The sequence below is a fragment of the Talpa europaea genome (genome assembly GCF_964194135.1).
Source record: "Talpa europaea genome assembly, chromosome: 11".
Taxonomy (NCBI): domain Eukaryota; kingdom Metazoa; phylum Chordata; class Mammalia; order Eulipotyphla; family Talpidae; genus Talpa; species Talpa europaea.
Genome location: NC_140078.1, coordinates 104,756,541 through 104,772,874, shown reverse-complemented (window position 1 = coordinate 104,772,874; position 16,334 = coordinate 104,756,541).

The window sequence follows — 16,334 nt, the reverse complement described above, 5'->3', positions numbered from 1 at the left end:
AGAGGTCACTGCACCCCGAGAGAGGCACCTACTGGGCTACAGCAGAGAGCACCCGACATGCTTTCCATAGGTGAGCCGGGCGTCCAGGCGAACTTGGAGAACCAGACCGAACCCACGATCTGCTGCATGGGGATCGTTAATCCACCTTGCAGCACATTATCTGCAGTCTGTCAGGGTAGCTGGGCTCTTTGCAGCTGGTGGTCCTGCTCCCGCAGGGCGCACGCATCACCTAGGCCTGGGAGCAGAGTGGGGGTAGCATTCCCTGGGCTCGTCCCTGAGGCCCCTTGGCGCATACAGATGGCACAGACCCTGGTGACATCATTAGTCAACTGCAGACAGGTGCGTCTAAGCTGGCCAACGTGTTTACCAGTGTCTCGAGAGCAGCTGACTGGGCGGTCGGGCCAGGAGAGAGCCGGGCCTCGGTTCACAGAGGACACTCTGCCAAAGCATTAGGCATCGGTTTGATGCAGTGGGAGGGAGAAAGGAAGCCAACACCTGTTGGTGTGTGTGGGCATGGAGCACACACCCGGGGAGGCAGGGACTCCGTGCTCTCACTCAGGATGTGTGTGCGAGTGTGCACGCGAGTGTGTGTGTTTACTCTTTGCTGCATGGTTTCTGACTAGTTCCTCCAGTGGCTCAGCACAGCAGCCTTTGAGTTTGCTTGGCAAGGCCAGGAGGCCGCCATGGGGATGGCGAGCTGAGTTTGCTTCCCTCTCTCCTGGTGTCTAGGCCGTCATGGGTCAGGCTGAGGTTGCGGGCCCTGACTCTGAGGCCACAGCCTCAGCCGCGCAATGGTAGGGGTGGCTGGTGCTGTTTTCCGGGCCGGCCAGGCGTCCCCTCTGCCCAGCCTCCCAGGATGATGGGCTCTTGGGTTTTCAAGTCAGGCACAAAACCCTGCGCTCAGAACTTCAGCCTGTTCCTGAGTGAGGGGCTTCTAGCCATGCTGTCCACGCCCCTCAGAAGGGCAGGCCGAGTCCAGGCTAGTTGATGGTGCTGCCCTTGGCCAGGCCAGTAGTTCTTACCTGCGGGGAGTTTGCTGCAGACGACACCTGGCAACATCTGGAGACACCTGGCCTCGGATGGAAGGAGACAGGACCCCTTGTCCCTGCGGGGCTGAGAGCTCCGCGCCAGCACTTGGTCGGGCAGGCGTCCAGGTCAGAGTGTAACCAGATCCTCAAGACACAGCCTGATGAGGGAACCGTGGCCACGGGCTTACTGATATTTTATTTTGAAGACACAGATTTTCTCAAAACATGGGCCCATTTCTACTAGATTTACTTTAAATTCTCCTCTAACAGATGGATTTTCCCAGTAGAAAGAAGAATCCAAAGGATCACCTCTGGGGAAAAGCATCTTGGTCAGTGGTCTGCATGGCAGCCGCTCGCCCGTGCGTGCTGCAGCCCCTGGCAGGCCGTCTGCCTGTTGTCACTCTCCAGGAAAGCGTCGTGAAGTGACAGCGGCTTTGCTGGTGTGGTGTGCTGTGCCTTAAGCACTTTCTGTGTATGAAAACATGGATTTATTAAAAAAGATTCACCTGGACCAGATGTTTGCTTTAAAATAGGAATTGGTAGCTCTGTAAGAACTAATTCAGGAAAGTGCTCCGTCGGAGCCCGAAACGCTGTGACTCGGGAAACACCGATGCCGACTTACAGTGTTTGAACAGTTAGAGTCAGTTCATCGGTGGCCATTTGACTTTTCTAACAGAGAGAATACTTACCTTCCGCGAGCAAGTCCGGGTTTTAGTCACTCACTGTGTCTGTCAGCAGGTGCCGGAGACGCACTTCTCTCCGGCTGCCCCAGGAGAGCCGGGCGGAGCTAAGGCTTCCTGCATGTGCTGACCTGGGTGGCGCCCAGCAGGCAGGTCTGCGCTGCGTGACCTTGTGTCTGCCGTGTTGGGTTTCATCTGTGACGTCAGAAGGAGCATTAGGAAGAAAACGTCAACTGTGTATCCAACAGAAAGCCCTCGCGGCTATTTCTGGAATCTCTGCAAAACTCCCGTTTCATTCATTCATTCTTTCGTCACGCACACGTCGAGCACCTGCCAGACCCAGGCCTCTGAGGTGCAGCTCAGCGCCCATGTCACAGTCGTGGAAATGCAGCATTTCAGCCAGTGGGAGGGCCCCTCTCCCGCGGGGAGGACTCGTCGCCCTGAAAGAACCCTGAAGCCAGAGTCAAGCAGATGCAGCGACACATTTCAAATTCACCGTCTCCCGAGCGGCCTCCGGGCCCGCCTGCAGGACGGCTCAGCAGCCTGCTGCCTCAGCCGGCCAGGCAGGGAGCTTTCAGTCTTGCCCAGCTTTGTCTGTCGTGAGATGGACATAACGACATCTACCTTTAGAATTGTGTTCTGGTTCCTCATAATTACGCACCTGGAATTTCTGTGCCTGGCACATGTACACAAAGCAGCGGTTTACGTTTTCTCTTAACTGCTGCAGATTGATCATCACACCAAAAAACCATGAGACAAAGTCTGTTTTTTTCAAAAATTAATGATAAATATATGCATATGCAAAAATATGCTCCACGAAAAACACTATAAACGACTTATTTTTATGAAAAGGAGAGAATTTCCAATCACAGCTTGATGAGATGAACTGAAATGAGGTTTGTTATCACAGTATAGAGAGAAAATCTGAAATCCAGACTCGCTAAACACGCCAACAAGGGGCGATGAGCAGTGAGCAGAGATGAGCGTGATACTAGCATGGCATTTTGTGACGTGGGGGAGGAGCCAGTTTGTACTGAAACCGTGAGGTTTGCGGCTGACGGTGCCCTCGTCCTGATCTCCGGAACAGGCCGGTATGTCAGCTCCTGTGACAGCAGGGTCTTCACACGGTGGCTGAGACCTGGCCATGGGAGGTTATGCTGATTATCTGGGTGACGCCAGTGTGCCCACCCCAGGGGTGCAAGAGAGGAAGGTGGAGAGCAGGGGTGGTGAGAGGAGGGGTGACCTCGGGATGAGAGCTGGGGAGGTGCAAGGTGAGGGCAGAGAGCAGGGGATGAGGAAGCAGGGAAAGGCGGGAAGGGACCCCCGAAGCCTCCCCCAACACATGGCAGTGGAGGTCTCACCTCCAGAACTGTCAGGTGCAGCATGCATTCTGGCAGGCCGTGGCCTTGTGGCCCTGTCGCTGCAGCAGCGGTGGGGGGGCGGCTGGAAACGTGTAAGATCGAGACCATGGAATGGGGGGGTGAGGCTGAAGGTGACCGAGGCGTGAATCAGTGACACACATGTGTCACGATTTATTTTCGTTGCACAAGAAATGCAGTTACTTCTCCATTCGGGCTTGCTGTATGCCGGCCCATGCTGCTCACCTCACGGCCACTGCGGGGAGGGCGCTCCCTGCAGGCCTTGCTCCTCGGCTAGCGCGCACATCCTCCTGTTCATCCTTGTGAAGTCTTTCTCCCCGTCCCAAGTCAGCTTATCCAGACGTTCATCCTGCCTGTCTGTCATCTTGGAGTCGGGGGTAGGTGCAGAGCGAGCCGCTGAGCCCCACACGTCCCCTGGTGGCGTCCAAGCGAGGCCGCCGGGCAGGGTCTGCGTCTGCCTTGCTGCATGATCAGGCCAAGAAGTCTCGCCGAAGTTGCCCAAATGTGTGTGGTTTTCTCCCTTGGTTGAGGGCACCTCCTGTTCGGTCCACCCCGTGGCAGGGGTTGGGAGCCGTGGTGACAACAGAGGGGACATGGCCCTGGGGACGAGGGGACGCGGCATGAGGGTGGTTCTGCTTTGGGGGCTTTTGTTGCATTTTCACTTCTCTGACCTGGGTCGCTCCAATCAAACAAAATTTTATTCTTTTCACTTCTGCTCCAGATGGACGAAAATGTGAACAGCTGTCCTGGTGACGATGGAAACTTTTCTTCCGCATTCTTGCACGTCATTATGCTAGAGATTTACTTTTTCAGCAAATTGAAACTCTAAACCTAGTAATCAAAATTTCTCCTGCACCCTCCCTTTGTATTTATTCCAGCTCTCATCAATTGCTGACTTTCAGAAATAGTTTCCCCAACATGAGGCTGTGGCTCGCGCGGGTCATTATCCTGTTACTCTTGTGGCCGCCACTTTCCATTAAGCTGGTGACAGCAATTAGCTGTCGGGGCCTGGAAACATGGTGGCGCGGGGCGGTCGTGCCTGGGGCGGCGTCGAGACAGCTTGTCCAGAGAGCTGCCCCCCCTCAGGGCCGTGGAGGATGTGACAGGAAAGATGGTGGGAGGGGCTGGGAGGTGGGTCTTTTTAAAATGGGGTTGGTGAGCATCACGTTTGCTTTGGCAGCGGCCAGCCCTGCACTCGCCGCCCGTGTCCTCACCCCTCACGCCAGCGCCAGCGGCCAGAACCTGGAGAAAGCGGGAAGCGACTGTTTCAGGGGTTCCTGACCACTCGACATACTTAAATGTGTCCTTCAAGTGACCTTCAAGTAGAGCCACCCCTGTCCTCAAGGGAGCCCAGCGAATGTGGTGACGTAGGGCTGGGAGCGGCCGGGGCGCCAGGCCCTGGCGGCCCTTCGGAGGAGCCCGTAGGTCTCCACGTTGATGGTCGTTGGCAGGATCTTCAGTTCCTTGTCGTTGGGGTTCGACTGCCCCACAAAGTGTAACCTCCCTGCCTGTTCACTACTCCCAGCTCATTCAGTGAACGCAGGCGAATGGACTGGGAAGGGCTGCGTCCCTGACATAGCCACTGACTGATCCCGGGACCACTGGTTTGCTAGTGGATCTGTTTTCCTGGCAGACCTCCTGTGTCACGATGTTTAGAGAGGAAGTCATCATAGCGGCCGGTCAGCAAACTCACACTGGACAGCATTGCAAGTCCATCGTCATTTTATTGTTTTCTTTTTGTTTTTTTTTTCCACTTGAGAAAGTGAATTTAAGAGTTACCCAACTTATCTGATACTAGATTCAGTCAAGTTGCAGCCCATAGGTTGTTGGTGGAAAAAGTTGTGAAATACAGGCCGCGAATGAGTTGGGAACTGAGTAGCTACAGTTCTTCTAGGAAGATACTGAAGACAGATTAAGATGGTAAAGTACCATGATAATTTCTAATATACATATGATCATTCACTTGAAGCAGTCGAGAAAAATACAGCCTGCTCAGATGACATCAGGTTAGCCCTCCCCCACTTTCCCCAGGCATGTCCAATTATCTCCCATCAGTCCTGACAGTGAGTCATCTTGTTAAAGAGCTTGCAATTCCATTACAGATAAGCTCCAAATATTGATTTGTAGCTTTTATTTCCTCGGTCTAAGATATCCTGGTAGGACTAAAAATGTTCAAATCTGTTGCTGCACAGAGAAGCGAAGTGGCCCCGGAGATAGCCCGACCTCAGCTACATGCACACACGGTTAGTAAATTCTGCTTCCCCAGGCATCGCTTGTAGGCCAGGTCTGCGTCGGCCAAAGGAGCAGGAAGTACGAGAGTGTGGGCGGTGAACCCGCGCTGGGCCAGAGTGATCGTTCAGTATTTATGAAAGGCGGCTGTGAGGAGGGGCTTCAGAGGGGTGCCCTCACCTTGTTTGCAGGAAGCAAACAGGGCAGGGCGGATGTCACAGTGACTGCCGACTTGTGGGCATTGGGACTAATGAGAATCACACAGTATTCAACTTGAGCTCCGCAGGCTAAAAGCAACAGATAAGTAACCACATTTTGTGTGTATTTGTGTCTTTACCCTGTGACATCTATGTTGCAGTGAAGAGCTAGAAACATGCTCATGGAGTGAGTGAATGAGGGAATGAGTGAGTGAATGATCAATTCAGAATCATTGCTCTGCATGTGTTTGGCGCCGGCTGGGGTGTCACATCTCTGGAAGCCACCCCCAGCCGCGCCTGTACCAATCCCCTGCCCGCTGCTTCTCAGACCCCGCGTCTACCATGGTCCTCTTGACTCAGGTCCCGCCTCCACCGCCCTCCGGTGTTGCCCATATTTTCTTTTATTTTTACCCAATTCTTTCCATTCTTTAGGCCTTAGCTCAGACATTTTATTCTTAGACATTTTGTCCTTTGAACTCCAGTTTTTGTAGCCACTTATGCTCATTTTCTACCAGATATTTAACTTGACTTTAGGTTGTTGGTTTTTTTTTTTTTTTAATTTGAAGAGATCAATTTGAAAATTTCAGATTTTGTCATTAAATAGTTATAATTGATGAAGCAAAAATGGAATAATTATCTAATTATTTCCAACAATGTGAACTACTCATTTAGGTAAACACCTGCAGCTAATTTGTATTTTCCTCGAGAGCAAATTCTTTCAACTTACATTTAATTTCTCCAAATAACTTTATCACTTAAGTTATCTAAGGTAATAATAGTATTGACTGTACTGAGCAATCAAATAATATTGAATTTTTCTACCAATAATGTTTTTATGAAATAAGCAACGTGTTAACTATATGTTTATTTGAAAGTTGTTGTATTCTTACTGTACAAATACGTAGACATTTATAGTTTTTGCTCCATTTCTTCCATTTTGTAGATATAAGCTACTAGTACTTTAGATTAAATGAGAAAAAATAATTTGACAGAAATTTGTAGAACCTGTGTTACACTAAGCTTCATGTAATAATTTATTTATCTGGAAGTGAAAATCACAAAGCCTTGCCTGCTGGTGAACTGCTCCTCCAGAAGACTTGTTGGCAGGTTCTTCAAAATGTGGAAATGATGCTTCTTGGGTCAAAAACAAGTGTCAATACATTCATGAAGAAGTATCAAGAATTCACTGTTATCAAATTGGCATAAAACTAGAAATCAACCACAGAAAGAAGTGTAAATAGCTTCAGATAAGCAACATGTTACTGAATAATTATTGGGTTAATGAGGAAATCAAAAGAGAAATTTAAAAATGCCTGGAGACAAAATAAAGACATGAATTACCAGGACATATGGGATGAAGTAAAAGCAGTACTAAGAGGGATGCTAAGAGCAATACAGTTCTAAGTCAAGAAATAAGAGCTCAAATAATTTAACTTTATACTTTACAGATCTAGAAAAGCTAGACCACATTATAGTCAAAATCTACTAGAGGAAGAAAATAACAAAAATTAAAGTGGAAATAAAAGCCATAGAAATAAAAAAGACAGTACAAAAGATCAGTGATACCAAAAGCTGTTTCTTGAAAAGATTAAAAAAAAAATACGCAAACCTCTAGCAAGGCTCACTAAGACAAAGAGAGAAAATGCTAATAAATAGAATCAAATATAAAAGAGAGGTTAAATGTCAGAAATACTGAGGATCAAAAGAGACTTCTTAAACACCTTTATGCCAATAAATTGGTTAATCTAGAAGAAATGGACAGGTTATTAGAATCATACAACCTTGTAAGACTGAATCAGGAAGAAATAGAAAACCTGCATATGCCAATTACAAGCAAGGGAGTTGAAACAGAGACCAAAAGTCCCTCACAAAACGAAAGTGCACAACCAGATGGTTTTACTAATGAGCTCTACCAAATCTTTGAAGACAAGCTATTATCTGTCCTTCTCAAACTCTTCCAAAAAATTGTAGAGGGAATGCTTCCAAACACATTTTATGAAGCCAACATTATTCTGATACCAAAGCAGACAAGAACATAACAACAAAATCTGTAGACTGATATCGCTGGTAAACAGAGATGCAAAGATCCTAAACAAAATCTTAGCAAACCAAATTCACCAATACATCAAAGGGCTGAGACATCATAGCCAAGTGGGATTTATTCTGGGGATACAAGGATAGTTAAGCATCTGCAAGTTGATCAGTGTAATTAACCATGCTAACAAAAGGAAAGATTAAAAATCACATGGCCATATTAATAGAGGCAGAGAAGACAATGTCCATTTATGATAAAAACTCAGGAATGGGAATGGAATGACTAGACTTCAACATAATAAAGGTCATATCTGCAAAACCCACAGCTAACATCCTGTTCAACAGTGAAAAACTGAAAGCTAAGATGAAGTACAAGACAAAACTCCATTTTTACCACGACTCTTCAACATAATATTGGAAGTCCTACCGTGGAAATAAATGGCATAGAAATAAAAAGCGATAGTACCAAAAAAAAACAAAAAACAAAAAGAAAAAAACAATGATACTAAGAGTTGTTTCTTTGGGGGAAAAAAAAAAAGCAAACAAAAACAAACCACAGACCCGTAGCTAGGATCACTAAGACAGAGAGAACAATTAGGCAAAGAAAATGATGTAAAATGATTCTAAATTGGGAAAGAAGATGTACAACTAGCACTATTTGCAGGTGATGTGATAATATACATAGAAAACCCTAAAGACGCCACGAAAGCACTATTAGAAACAATAAATCAGTCCAATGAAGTGGCAGACTGCAAAATCAATATTACAGAAATGGGTTGTGTTCCGTATGCAAACAATGACTTGAAGAGAAAGAAATGAAGAAAACATTTCCATTTACAATTGCACAAAAATAATCAAGTGCCTAGGAATAAACTTAACAAAGTTGCTGAAAGATGCAGTAAGGGTATAAAACAGCAACAGCAAGGGAAAACTCCCAACAGCAAGGGAAACAAAACAAAAAAAATATTAAGTGTTAAAATAAATAGGAGACATGAAGGGGTGGATAGATATTCTGTGCTCATGGGGTAGGAAAATAAAATATTAAAATGGTCACCTTATCCAAAGAAATTCATAGATTCCATGCCGTCCCTATCAAAATTTCAGTAGGAAATAGAGCAACATTACTGAAATTTATATTAAGTCACAAAAGAACCCTGATAACCAAAGCAATTCTGATATTAACAAAGAGGGAAGCTATCATGCTCCCAGATTCAAAATATACTACAAAGCTACAGCAAGCAAAACGGTGTAGTATTGGGATAAAAATAGACACATGGGTTAACACAATAGAATTGAGAGTGCAGAAGCAGACCCATACTTCCATGTACAGTAAACTCAAATGCATATCGTGGAGTAAAGGAATGTCTCTTAAACACATGGTGTTAAGAAAACTGTAAAAGGATGAAACTACTCATTTCATACACATATACGAACAAAAATTAATGCAAACTGGATGAGTGACTTGGATGTGAGATCTGAAACATAACATAGAAGAACACGTCGGTGAACACTCCACAACATTGGTTCTGGGGACTTGACTCCCAACAGCAGGGGGCAAAAGCAAAATTAAGCAAGCGGGACTGCGTTAAACTGAAAAGCTTCTGCCCAACAAAGGAAGCTGCACAACAAAAGTAGCACATTAAAATGAAGAGACGTGCTACTGAATGGGAGAAAATATTTGCACACCATACGGCTGACCCGCGGCTAGTGTCCAAGATCTACAAAGAACCCATACAATTCAACAGAAACAAAGTAAATCTCGCATCCAAAAAATGGGCAGTAAAACTAAGTAGGCACTTCTCCAAGACTTAGAGGTGGCAGCCGGCACGTGCAAAAGGTTCATCATCTTATTATCAGGGAAATACCAATTGAACCCACCTTTCACTTGTGAGAAAGACCAGAAACGAGTGTCTGTGAGGATGTGGAAACAACCCACACACGTGCCCGAGGACACATGAGCGGATAAAGACATGGTCTGTGCACAGGGTGGAATACTACTCAGCTATGAAAAGGATGAAGTCCTGCCTTCTGCAACCACCTGGATGGAACTGGAGGGGATGGTGCCCAGTGAAGCAAATTGGAGAAGAAAAACAAACACTGGGTGATAGCACACATGTGGAATATAAAGAATTAAAACAGTCAGAACCAAACCAAAACAAACCCTAGAAATCTGACCTGAAAACTGAGGCCGCCAGAGAGGGGGGGTGAGGAGCAGAGGGGGCGGGCCCCATGAACCGTGATGAAGGACTGTGGGGCCTTGATGGGGGTTGTGGTGTGGAGACACCTGAAGAGCGGGGAGTCCGTTCCCCCTGCACCACCTCCGGTGCTGGGAATTGTTAGCGCGATAGAGTGAACAGGTAGGTTGGAGGCGGCGGCGCAGGTATGTTGATTATGGCTGCTGTCCCAGCTCTGAAGCTCGGTGGAAGGCTTAGGCGGAAGCCCTCGTGTTTGCCCGGTGACTGCAGGTTCCTCGGCAATGGACGCAGCCCTTCCTCAGGAGAGGGGAGCAGTGCCCTGCTCAGGGGGGTGCTGACGGCCTGTGAATGGAAATCTTTGTGGTGACCAGCTGTGCGTTCCTTCTGTGGGGAGGGAGAGAACCCCAGTTCTGAATGCGCATGGCGTCCTGGACACCAGCGGATGGCTCACCTGGTTACAGGAGAATCTGCCAAGAACAAAATAGAACGTGAGACGCGAGGAACACAGAGGAGCGGCGGCCCCAGGAAGCGAGAGTGTCTGTGCAGAAGCGCCTGCCCGGGGGCCACTCCAAGAGGCGGCTCTGCGGGCTGTGCCTGAAGCTCCATCATCCTGCCTGTGGCCACCAGTGTGGTCAGTGGGCCTCCGGAGTAGCGGGGCGATGGCCTCGAGGGTGAGATCAGCATGGACCAGCTGCAGCGCCGGCTTCCCGAGGAGCGAGGACCGGCTTTCGCAGCTGCCGAGGCCTGGTGGCCGCAGCAGGCCCCGGGCACGGCTGGTCTGCATGGCACCATTGCTCAAGGAGCCGGCGCTCGCTTGAAGGCAAGTTGACCGTAGAGACATCCTCCCTGAAGGGAACAGTGATGCATTCCCATCAGGGCTGAGCGCTACTCAGGAGATCGATTTTCCTTCCCTGCCTGTGGCTCCCCTGCCAGCTCCACCACCTGAGGACTTCGAGAGCGTCTGCTATGTCGCTCGGTGGCCTGTCCCTCAGTGCCCGGCCCGCGGGACACGTCTCGTGACGATGGCGAGCAACACGGGATTTCCACCGTTCTTCACCACGTGCCGCGTCCCTCGGGGGCAGCCAGCCCAGGACCGTGGTGGGACGAACCGTTCAAGACTCAGCCAAGTGGGCAGCTCGGAGCCCCTGCAGAGCGAGGGCCCGCCACCCAGGATGTGATGGACGCGCTCGCCTGGCCTGACAGACGGTGCAGACGTCTGCGGCGTGAGGAGCACCCGGAGCCAGAGTCGGGCTCCAGGACGACCGGCCTTTCTTCCCATCGGGTCTGCTTGTGGAGAGTGCCGTCCTCGCGACGCCGGGCCTCGGAGGTTCTGAATCCCGCCGTTCCCCGGGGACACGAAGGACAGCCGCGACGCCTACTGATCTCTCCAGGTGCCACACGCACCCAGGCAGGCGTCACCTTACTGCTGGAGGGTTAACCGTGAGTAGACCTGGCGGCGACGTTTTGAGCCCTGGCTCTCTGAGGATGTGTGCTGGCTGTCACTGGGCTGCCTCCTGGGGTTTCTTTGAGGCAATAGCCCTGCACGGGTGCGTGGTGCAGGGGGTCCAGAGTGCCGTCTCCCCGGGGAAGGCAGCCAGGGCCGTCCACGTGGACAACCAACCTTGGAGGGGCCAAGTTGCCAGCTCAGGGTGAGGAAAATCTGATCTTCTGTCAAGCAGTGGAATAATGGATGTCAACAGCCGCCTCGACTGGATTCGGTGGGACTGGAGGTGTTTCAGAGGCTCTTACCTGTAAGCTGTTGTGGGGAATCCGGCTCCGTCCCGAGGCTCAGTTACTGCCTGGGCTAATGGCAGGTCAATAGACGTGGGCGGCGAAGAGCCGGAGGGGGCATCCATGCCCTTTCCTGCACCAGCTCCTGCCCCCTCAGCGAAGCAGTGTTCCTGCCAGGGCGCATCTAGCCCAGCGCGACGCACCTAGCCCTCTGCTCCCTCACGAGTCTCCGTCCGCTGGGTGCTCATGGGCTCGCGTGCTCACCCGAGTGGGCGGCGCGTGTGTGTGAGCCACGGGGGCATGGGAGGTGCTGTCCCCAGGACAGTCTTGGCATCTGGACCTCCCCTCGCCACGGCCAGACTGAGTGATGCTGTTGCCCCCGCGTCACTGCCGACACCGCCTGCTGTGCGTGATGGAGCGCGTGTCCCCTTGTCCCTGGGGCTCCCGTGATGTGGACCGGCCATGTGGACTCGGTGCTGAATCTCAGCGATGCCCCTTTCTTGGCTCTCCCTAGCTCTCTCCAACTCCCAGTTCAGGAGTAATTGATTATTAATTCATTATCCACCTCTTTGAAAACCTGACCTCGAGCAGGAGTAGCGACAGACCTCATTTCCGCTGAGACCACATCTTCAGAGAAGTCACTCACAGGTGACCGGGACGGAGTTCCCGACGCGCTCCGCTCTGGGGGGGTCCAGGCTGTGTTGACATGGCTGCTTCTCCAGCGCTGGGGTCAGCTGGAGTTGCTCTGCCCCCTCCCCCTGCACTCCCCGCCGCAGGCTCGCCAAGCCGTGCTCTTCTGGGGCAAAACCAAAAGATACAGAAGCCTCAGCCAATAGCCAGCCTATGTGTGTTTCATGCCCAGCAAGGGAAAGCAAGGCTACCAGGGAGGGGCGCAAAATCCAAGCGGATCACCCAACCCCTCCATGGCTAGGAAAGAAATGCCAGCGCGCCACGGTGCAAGGGTAGTTCTGAGCAGTATTGCTGGTCACGGGCCACGGGGCCGGCAGCGTAGTTCTACCTGAAGGAATCTCAGACAAAACTCATGCTTCCTATGTCTAGCCATCGTTGAAACTCAATTCGGTATTTTGTATATTTCCTAAACTAAGGGAGGGACGAGAAGGCAGAGCAGTTGTTTAAGCAGCTGAACTCTTGATGAATATCCAGATTTCAGACTTTCTGCGCTCTGACCTGTTGTGTCGGGGAAATGGGATACAGTGGTAATTACTATCCGAGGAGCCTCTCAATCTGCGGGGCTGAAAAGATTAGCGTAGGAGAACCACATTAGTGCAGAGCATCTGTTTTCACTGGCCCAAGCAACTTACTTTATAATCTGGAAAGATCACATGGGCCCCGTGGTCAATAATCCTGAAGAGTGACAATCCTGCAGGGTGGTCGGCGCTCGTTAAACCCAGCGCTGGGAGCAATGCGCGTCTCCCACGTCCTCCCTCCGTGTACGATGGCGCTGTGGCCAGTTCCGTGTCTCTGTGAAGGTATCAAGGGGCTTCAGCTGCATCACTGCGACAGCTTTCTAAAGAGCGCTCTTTCTTACCGTGCGACGGCACGAGAACACGCGTGTCACTGCTTTTCCCTTCGCAAAGCGATACATTGCAGGGCAGAACGTTACATATTTTTTTTTTCCAGAGCAAAGTGAAATTTGAATGTCTGTAAATTATACTGTGTGGTATAAAGTGTAAAAACAATTTTGTGTTAGGGCAAAAGACTAAGAGAACTGCTGTTGCCCACTCCTCAGTGGGCTTTTTCCTAAGGGAAAATAAACGTGATGTGTGTGATGGATTTCCCTTCGTGACACTCTGATCCCGTGTCTCCGCACCAAGAAAGGAAAGAACAGGGGAGGGGAAAGCGACTTGGGTTTCCTGGAGCCATGCAATACCCTGATCCTTTCCAAAGTACCCTGGGGAGCTGGACCAACTCTTTAGCTCTAGACCATTTTTGTAAGAAATAAACAGTCCTTGAAGATAGAGGCTAAACTACCCGCTGATTGCTAAAGCCTGCAGTTATAAGTTACAATATTGCATTTAAGAGGAACCTTTTGCCACTGTCCTGACGAAGAGCATGACCATAATATTTTCAGAACCAGAGAAAGGCCAAGCAAGGCATATTCGTTTGTATGGAAACATTTTTTTGAGTGTTCTCAGACCCCAAAATTAGTTGAGCCATCATACCTGATAGTACATGAACCCCCCATTCACCCAAAAGACAGTAAAAGTAGAAGTGCCAAGTCACCATCGCATAGAAGGTGGCTCGGGGGAAGGTTTGGGGTGGCCCACTCTTGTTCTCGGGGTACCACTGTCTCTGCTGCTGCAAAACCTGCATTGATGCTGTGTTGGCTTTTCCCTTGTCGTAGAAGAGGAAACCCTCTTCACATTTCTTTCAGTTAGCGGAAACAGGTGCTAGTGTTGGATTTGTTTTTTTCTTTCTTTCTTTCTTTTTTTTTTTTTGGTATAAGCTACTTAGTCTAATGGGAACTTTTGTAAAGCAGGTAGTGAGCAGCAAGACCTGAATGGTGTCCTTAGTGGGGTCATACCCACAGCATTTACTTTTATCTCCCTCTGATTTTCCCCTGGATGTGGCAGGAAGGTTCAGGACACATTGGGGGCGGGCATCAGGCAGGTCCTTGCTTGGTTGTTGACTGGCGTGTGGTTGGGCATGCGCTCTAATCCTCAGACCTAAATTCCAAAACGAGGGTGATGCTGCCTGCCTTGGAGTGCTGTCTCGGCAAAGAAGTGAGAGTTTATAATTGGTGTTTGTCCCAAAAAAAACACTCAAAACTACAGAAAATTGTTTGTATTTTAGTAATATTAGGAGAATAATTGGCTGGAGGAATAATTTTTCACAAAATGTATTTTTGAAAACATGGGTTAATTAGAACAGCTGTGCAAACCCATGTATTTGAATAAAAAAACAACCAAACAGCCAAAAACAACACCAGCAGCAGCTCAGCATTACTTACGTCGGTCTCTGATATATCTTTCAAATAATTGTACAAGTTCAATTTTGTTAATCTTACCTGTTTTTAGTGAAAGATGTCACTAAAGATTTCTTCTCAATAAGGCAGTCAAATACAAGTAATAGATATTAGTCAGATTGTCCTGCAAGAGACAGAAATGGATCAAGATTTGTAGGGCCTGAAGCGTGTAAGATTTTGTGGGTCTACTTCAAGAGTTGATAGGTGAGAGGTGCCTTTACGTTCCACTGGAAGTGTTGGAAGAAAGGTGTCCCAGGGGTATTTTTTTTCTCTTTGGAGTTGGGACAGAGAGGAAGTAGCAGAAGGCGGGTAGCAGAAAGGAAATAGTGGAAGGGGAATTTCCCGGAGGCCTTGATGGGAGAAAACAGTGTTCGTGGTCCCCTGGAGTTGTCTCCTGCTCCGGGGATTCTCTGATGGAATTCCTGCAGAGGCTCTACGGTGGGCAGCCTGCGTGGCATTGGGACTTGTGCCCCGTTTTGCTGTCCTGCAGAACTGGATGGAACCTGAGCCATGGATTTCGGTGTCTCCCCAACTCTGTTAGCGTCTAGACACTTACTTCAGCTAGGCAGCACCGAGAGGGAAGAAACGCACTCCAGCGCAAGTGTCAGCTATTACACTAAATGTAAGGGCACCGTGCTGCACTGTCAAAAGGAAAGAGTCATATTGGGGCAAAACAACCCAACTGCCCAATGATAATGAGAATGATATGTAAAGCAAAGTGATAAAAAAAATCTTGTTATTGGGCCGGTATGTATGACAAAAATGCAAGCAAGTAAGAAAGCAGCGATGACAAATATGATTCAAAACTGAGATGTGAACAAATTTAAAATGGCTCCTGAAGATGTTATAAAATCATTAAGATGGTCATATATATGCATAAATATGTAACTCGTTACATATATTTATACCTCACTACGTAGGGTGATATTTGTATGCCCGCCACATTCAGCCTTTTTCCATTAAGCAGTGTAGCAGGCAACAAAACATATAGTGCAAAAGCTTGAAAAGTAAGGATTACTCGATCTAAAAAATCTGCGGGAAATATTGAATATGCCTCTCACAGAACTTGACTTGTCAAGTAGACGAAATATAAAAGGAATATGAATATTTGAATAGTGAGATCAATATTAATATGGATTTCTGAGCCAGGCAGCTTGGGTTTGATCCCTCACTTTCTCCTGGCTGGAAGCTCTTGAACCAGGGTAGCTCACCTCCCTGTAGTTCAGCTTCCTTGCATATTTGCTATGGAGAATTTGTTATGGAGAATAAATAGTATCTAATCAGGTTTCCATGAATAAATTTCTAGTGTAAAGTGCTTAAATATCACCTGGCATATATTTTGGGCTCTGGAAACTACTTCTCACTATCAGCTTCTCCTTAAAATATATAAATCATAAATCGACTCAGCTTAATCTAAAAAGTTGAAATGATTGACAACCATAGGAAAGATTGAGAGTTGAATGAAATTGTCTGATAATATCAATAGCAACAGCAGTGAGGATAATTGGGGAGAGTGGTGGTCTTGTCAGCTTCTCATTTTTCAAAGCAGCCAGTCTGCTCTTTACCATCACTGTCATTTAACCTGTTAAAACTTAACTTTATAAGGTTTACATCATATGAGACAAAATGCACCCCTTTGTGCAGTTTGCTAAGATTTCTCAAATGCATAAACCCCTGCAACAGTTGTCACAAACACAGAATATTTTCATTTAAAACATTCCCTGATGCCCATTTACTCTTAATCTCCTCCCACCTCAGCCCTAAGCAACCATCTGTTTTCTGTCTGTATAGAATTGTTGTGCCTTTTCTTGAATATCTTTCTCAACTTCATGTTTTTGAGAGTAACCCAAGCAGTATTGGTAATTTTTGTCTTTT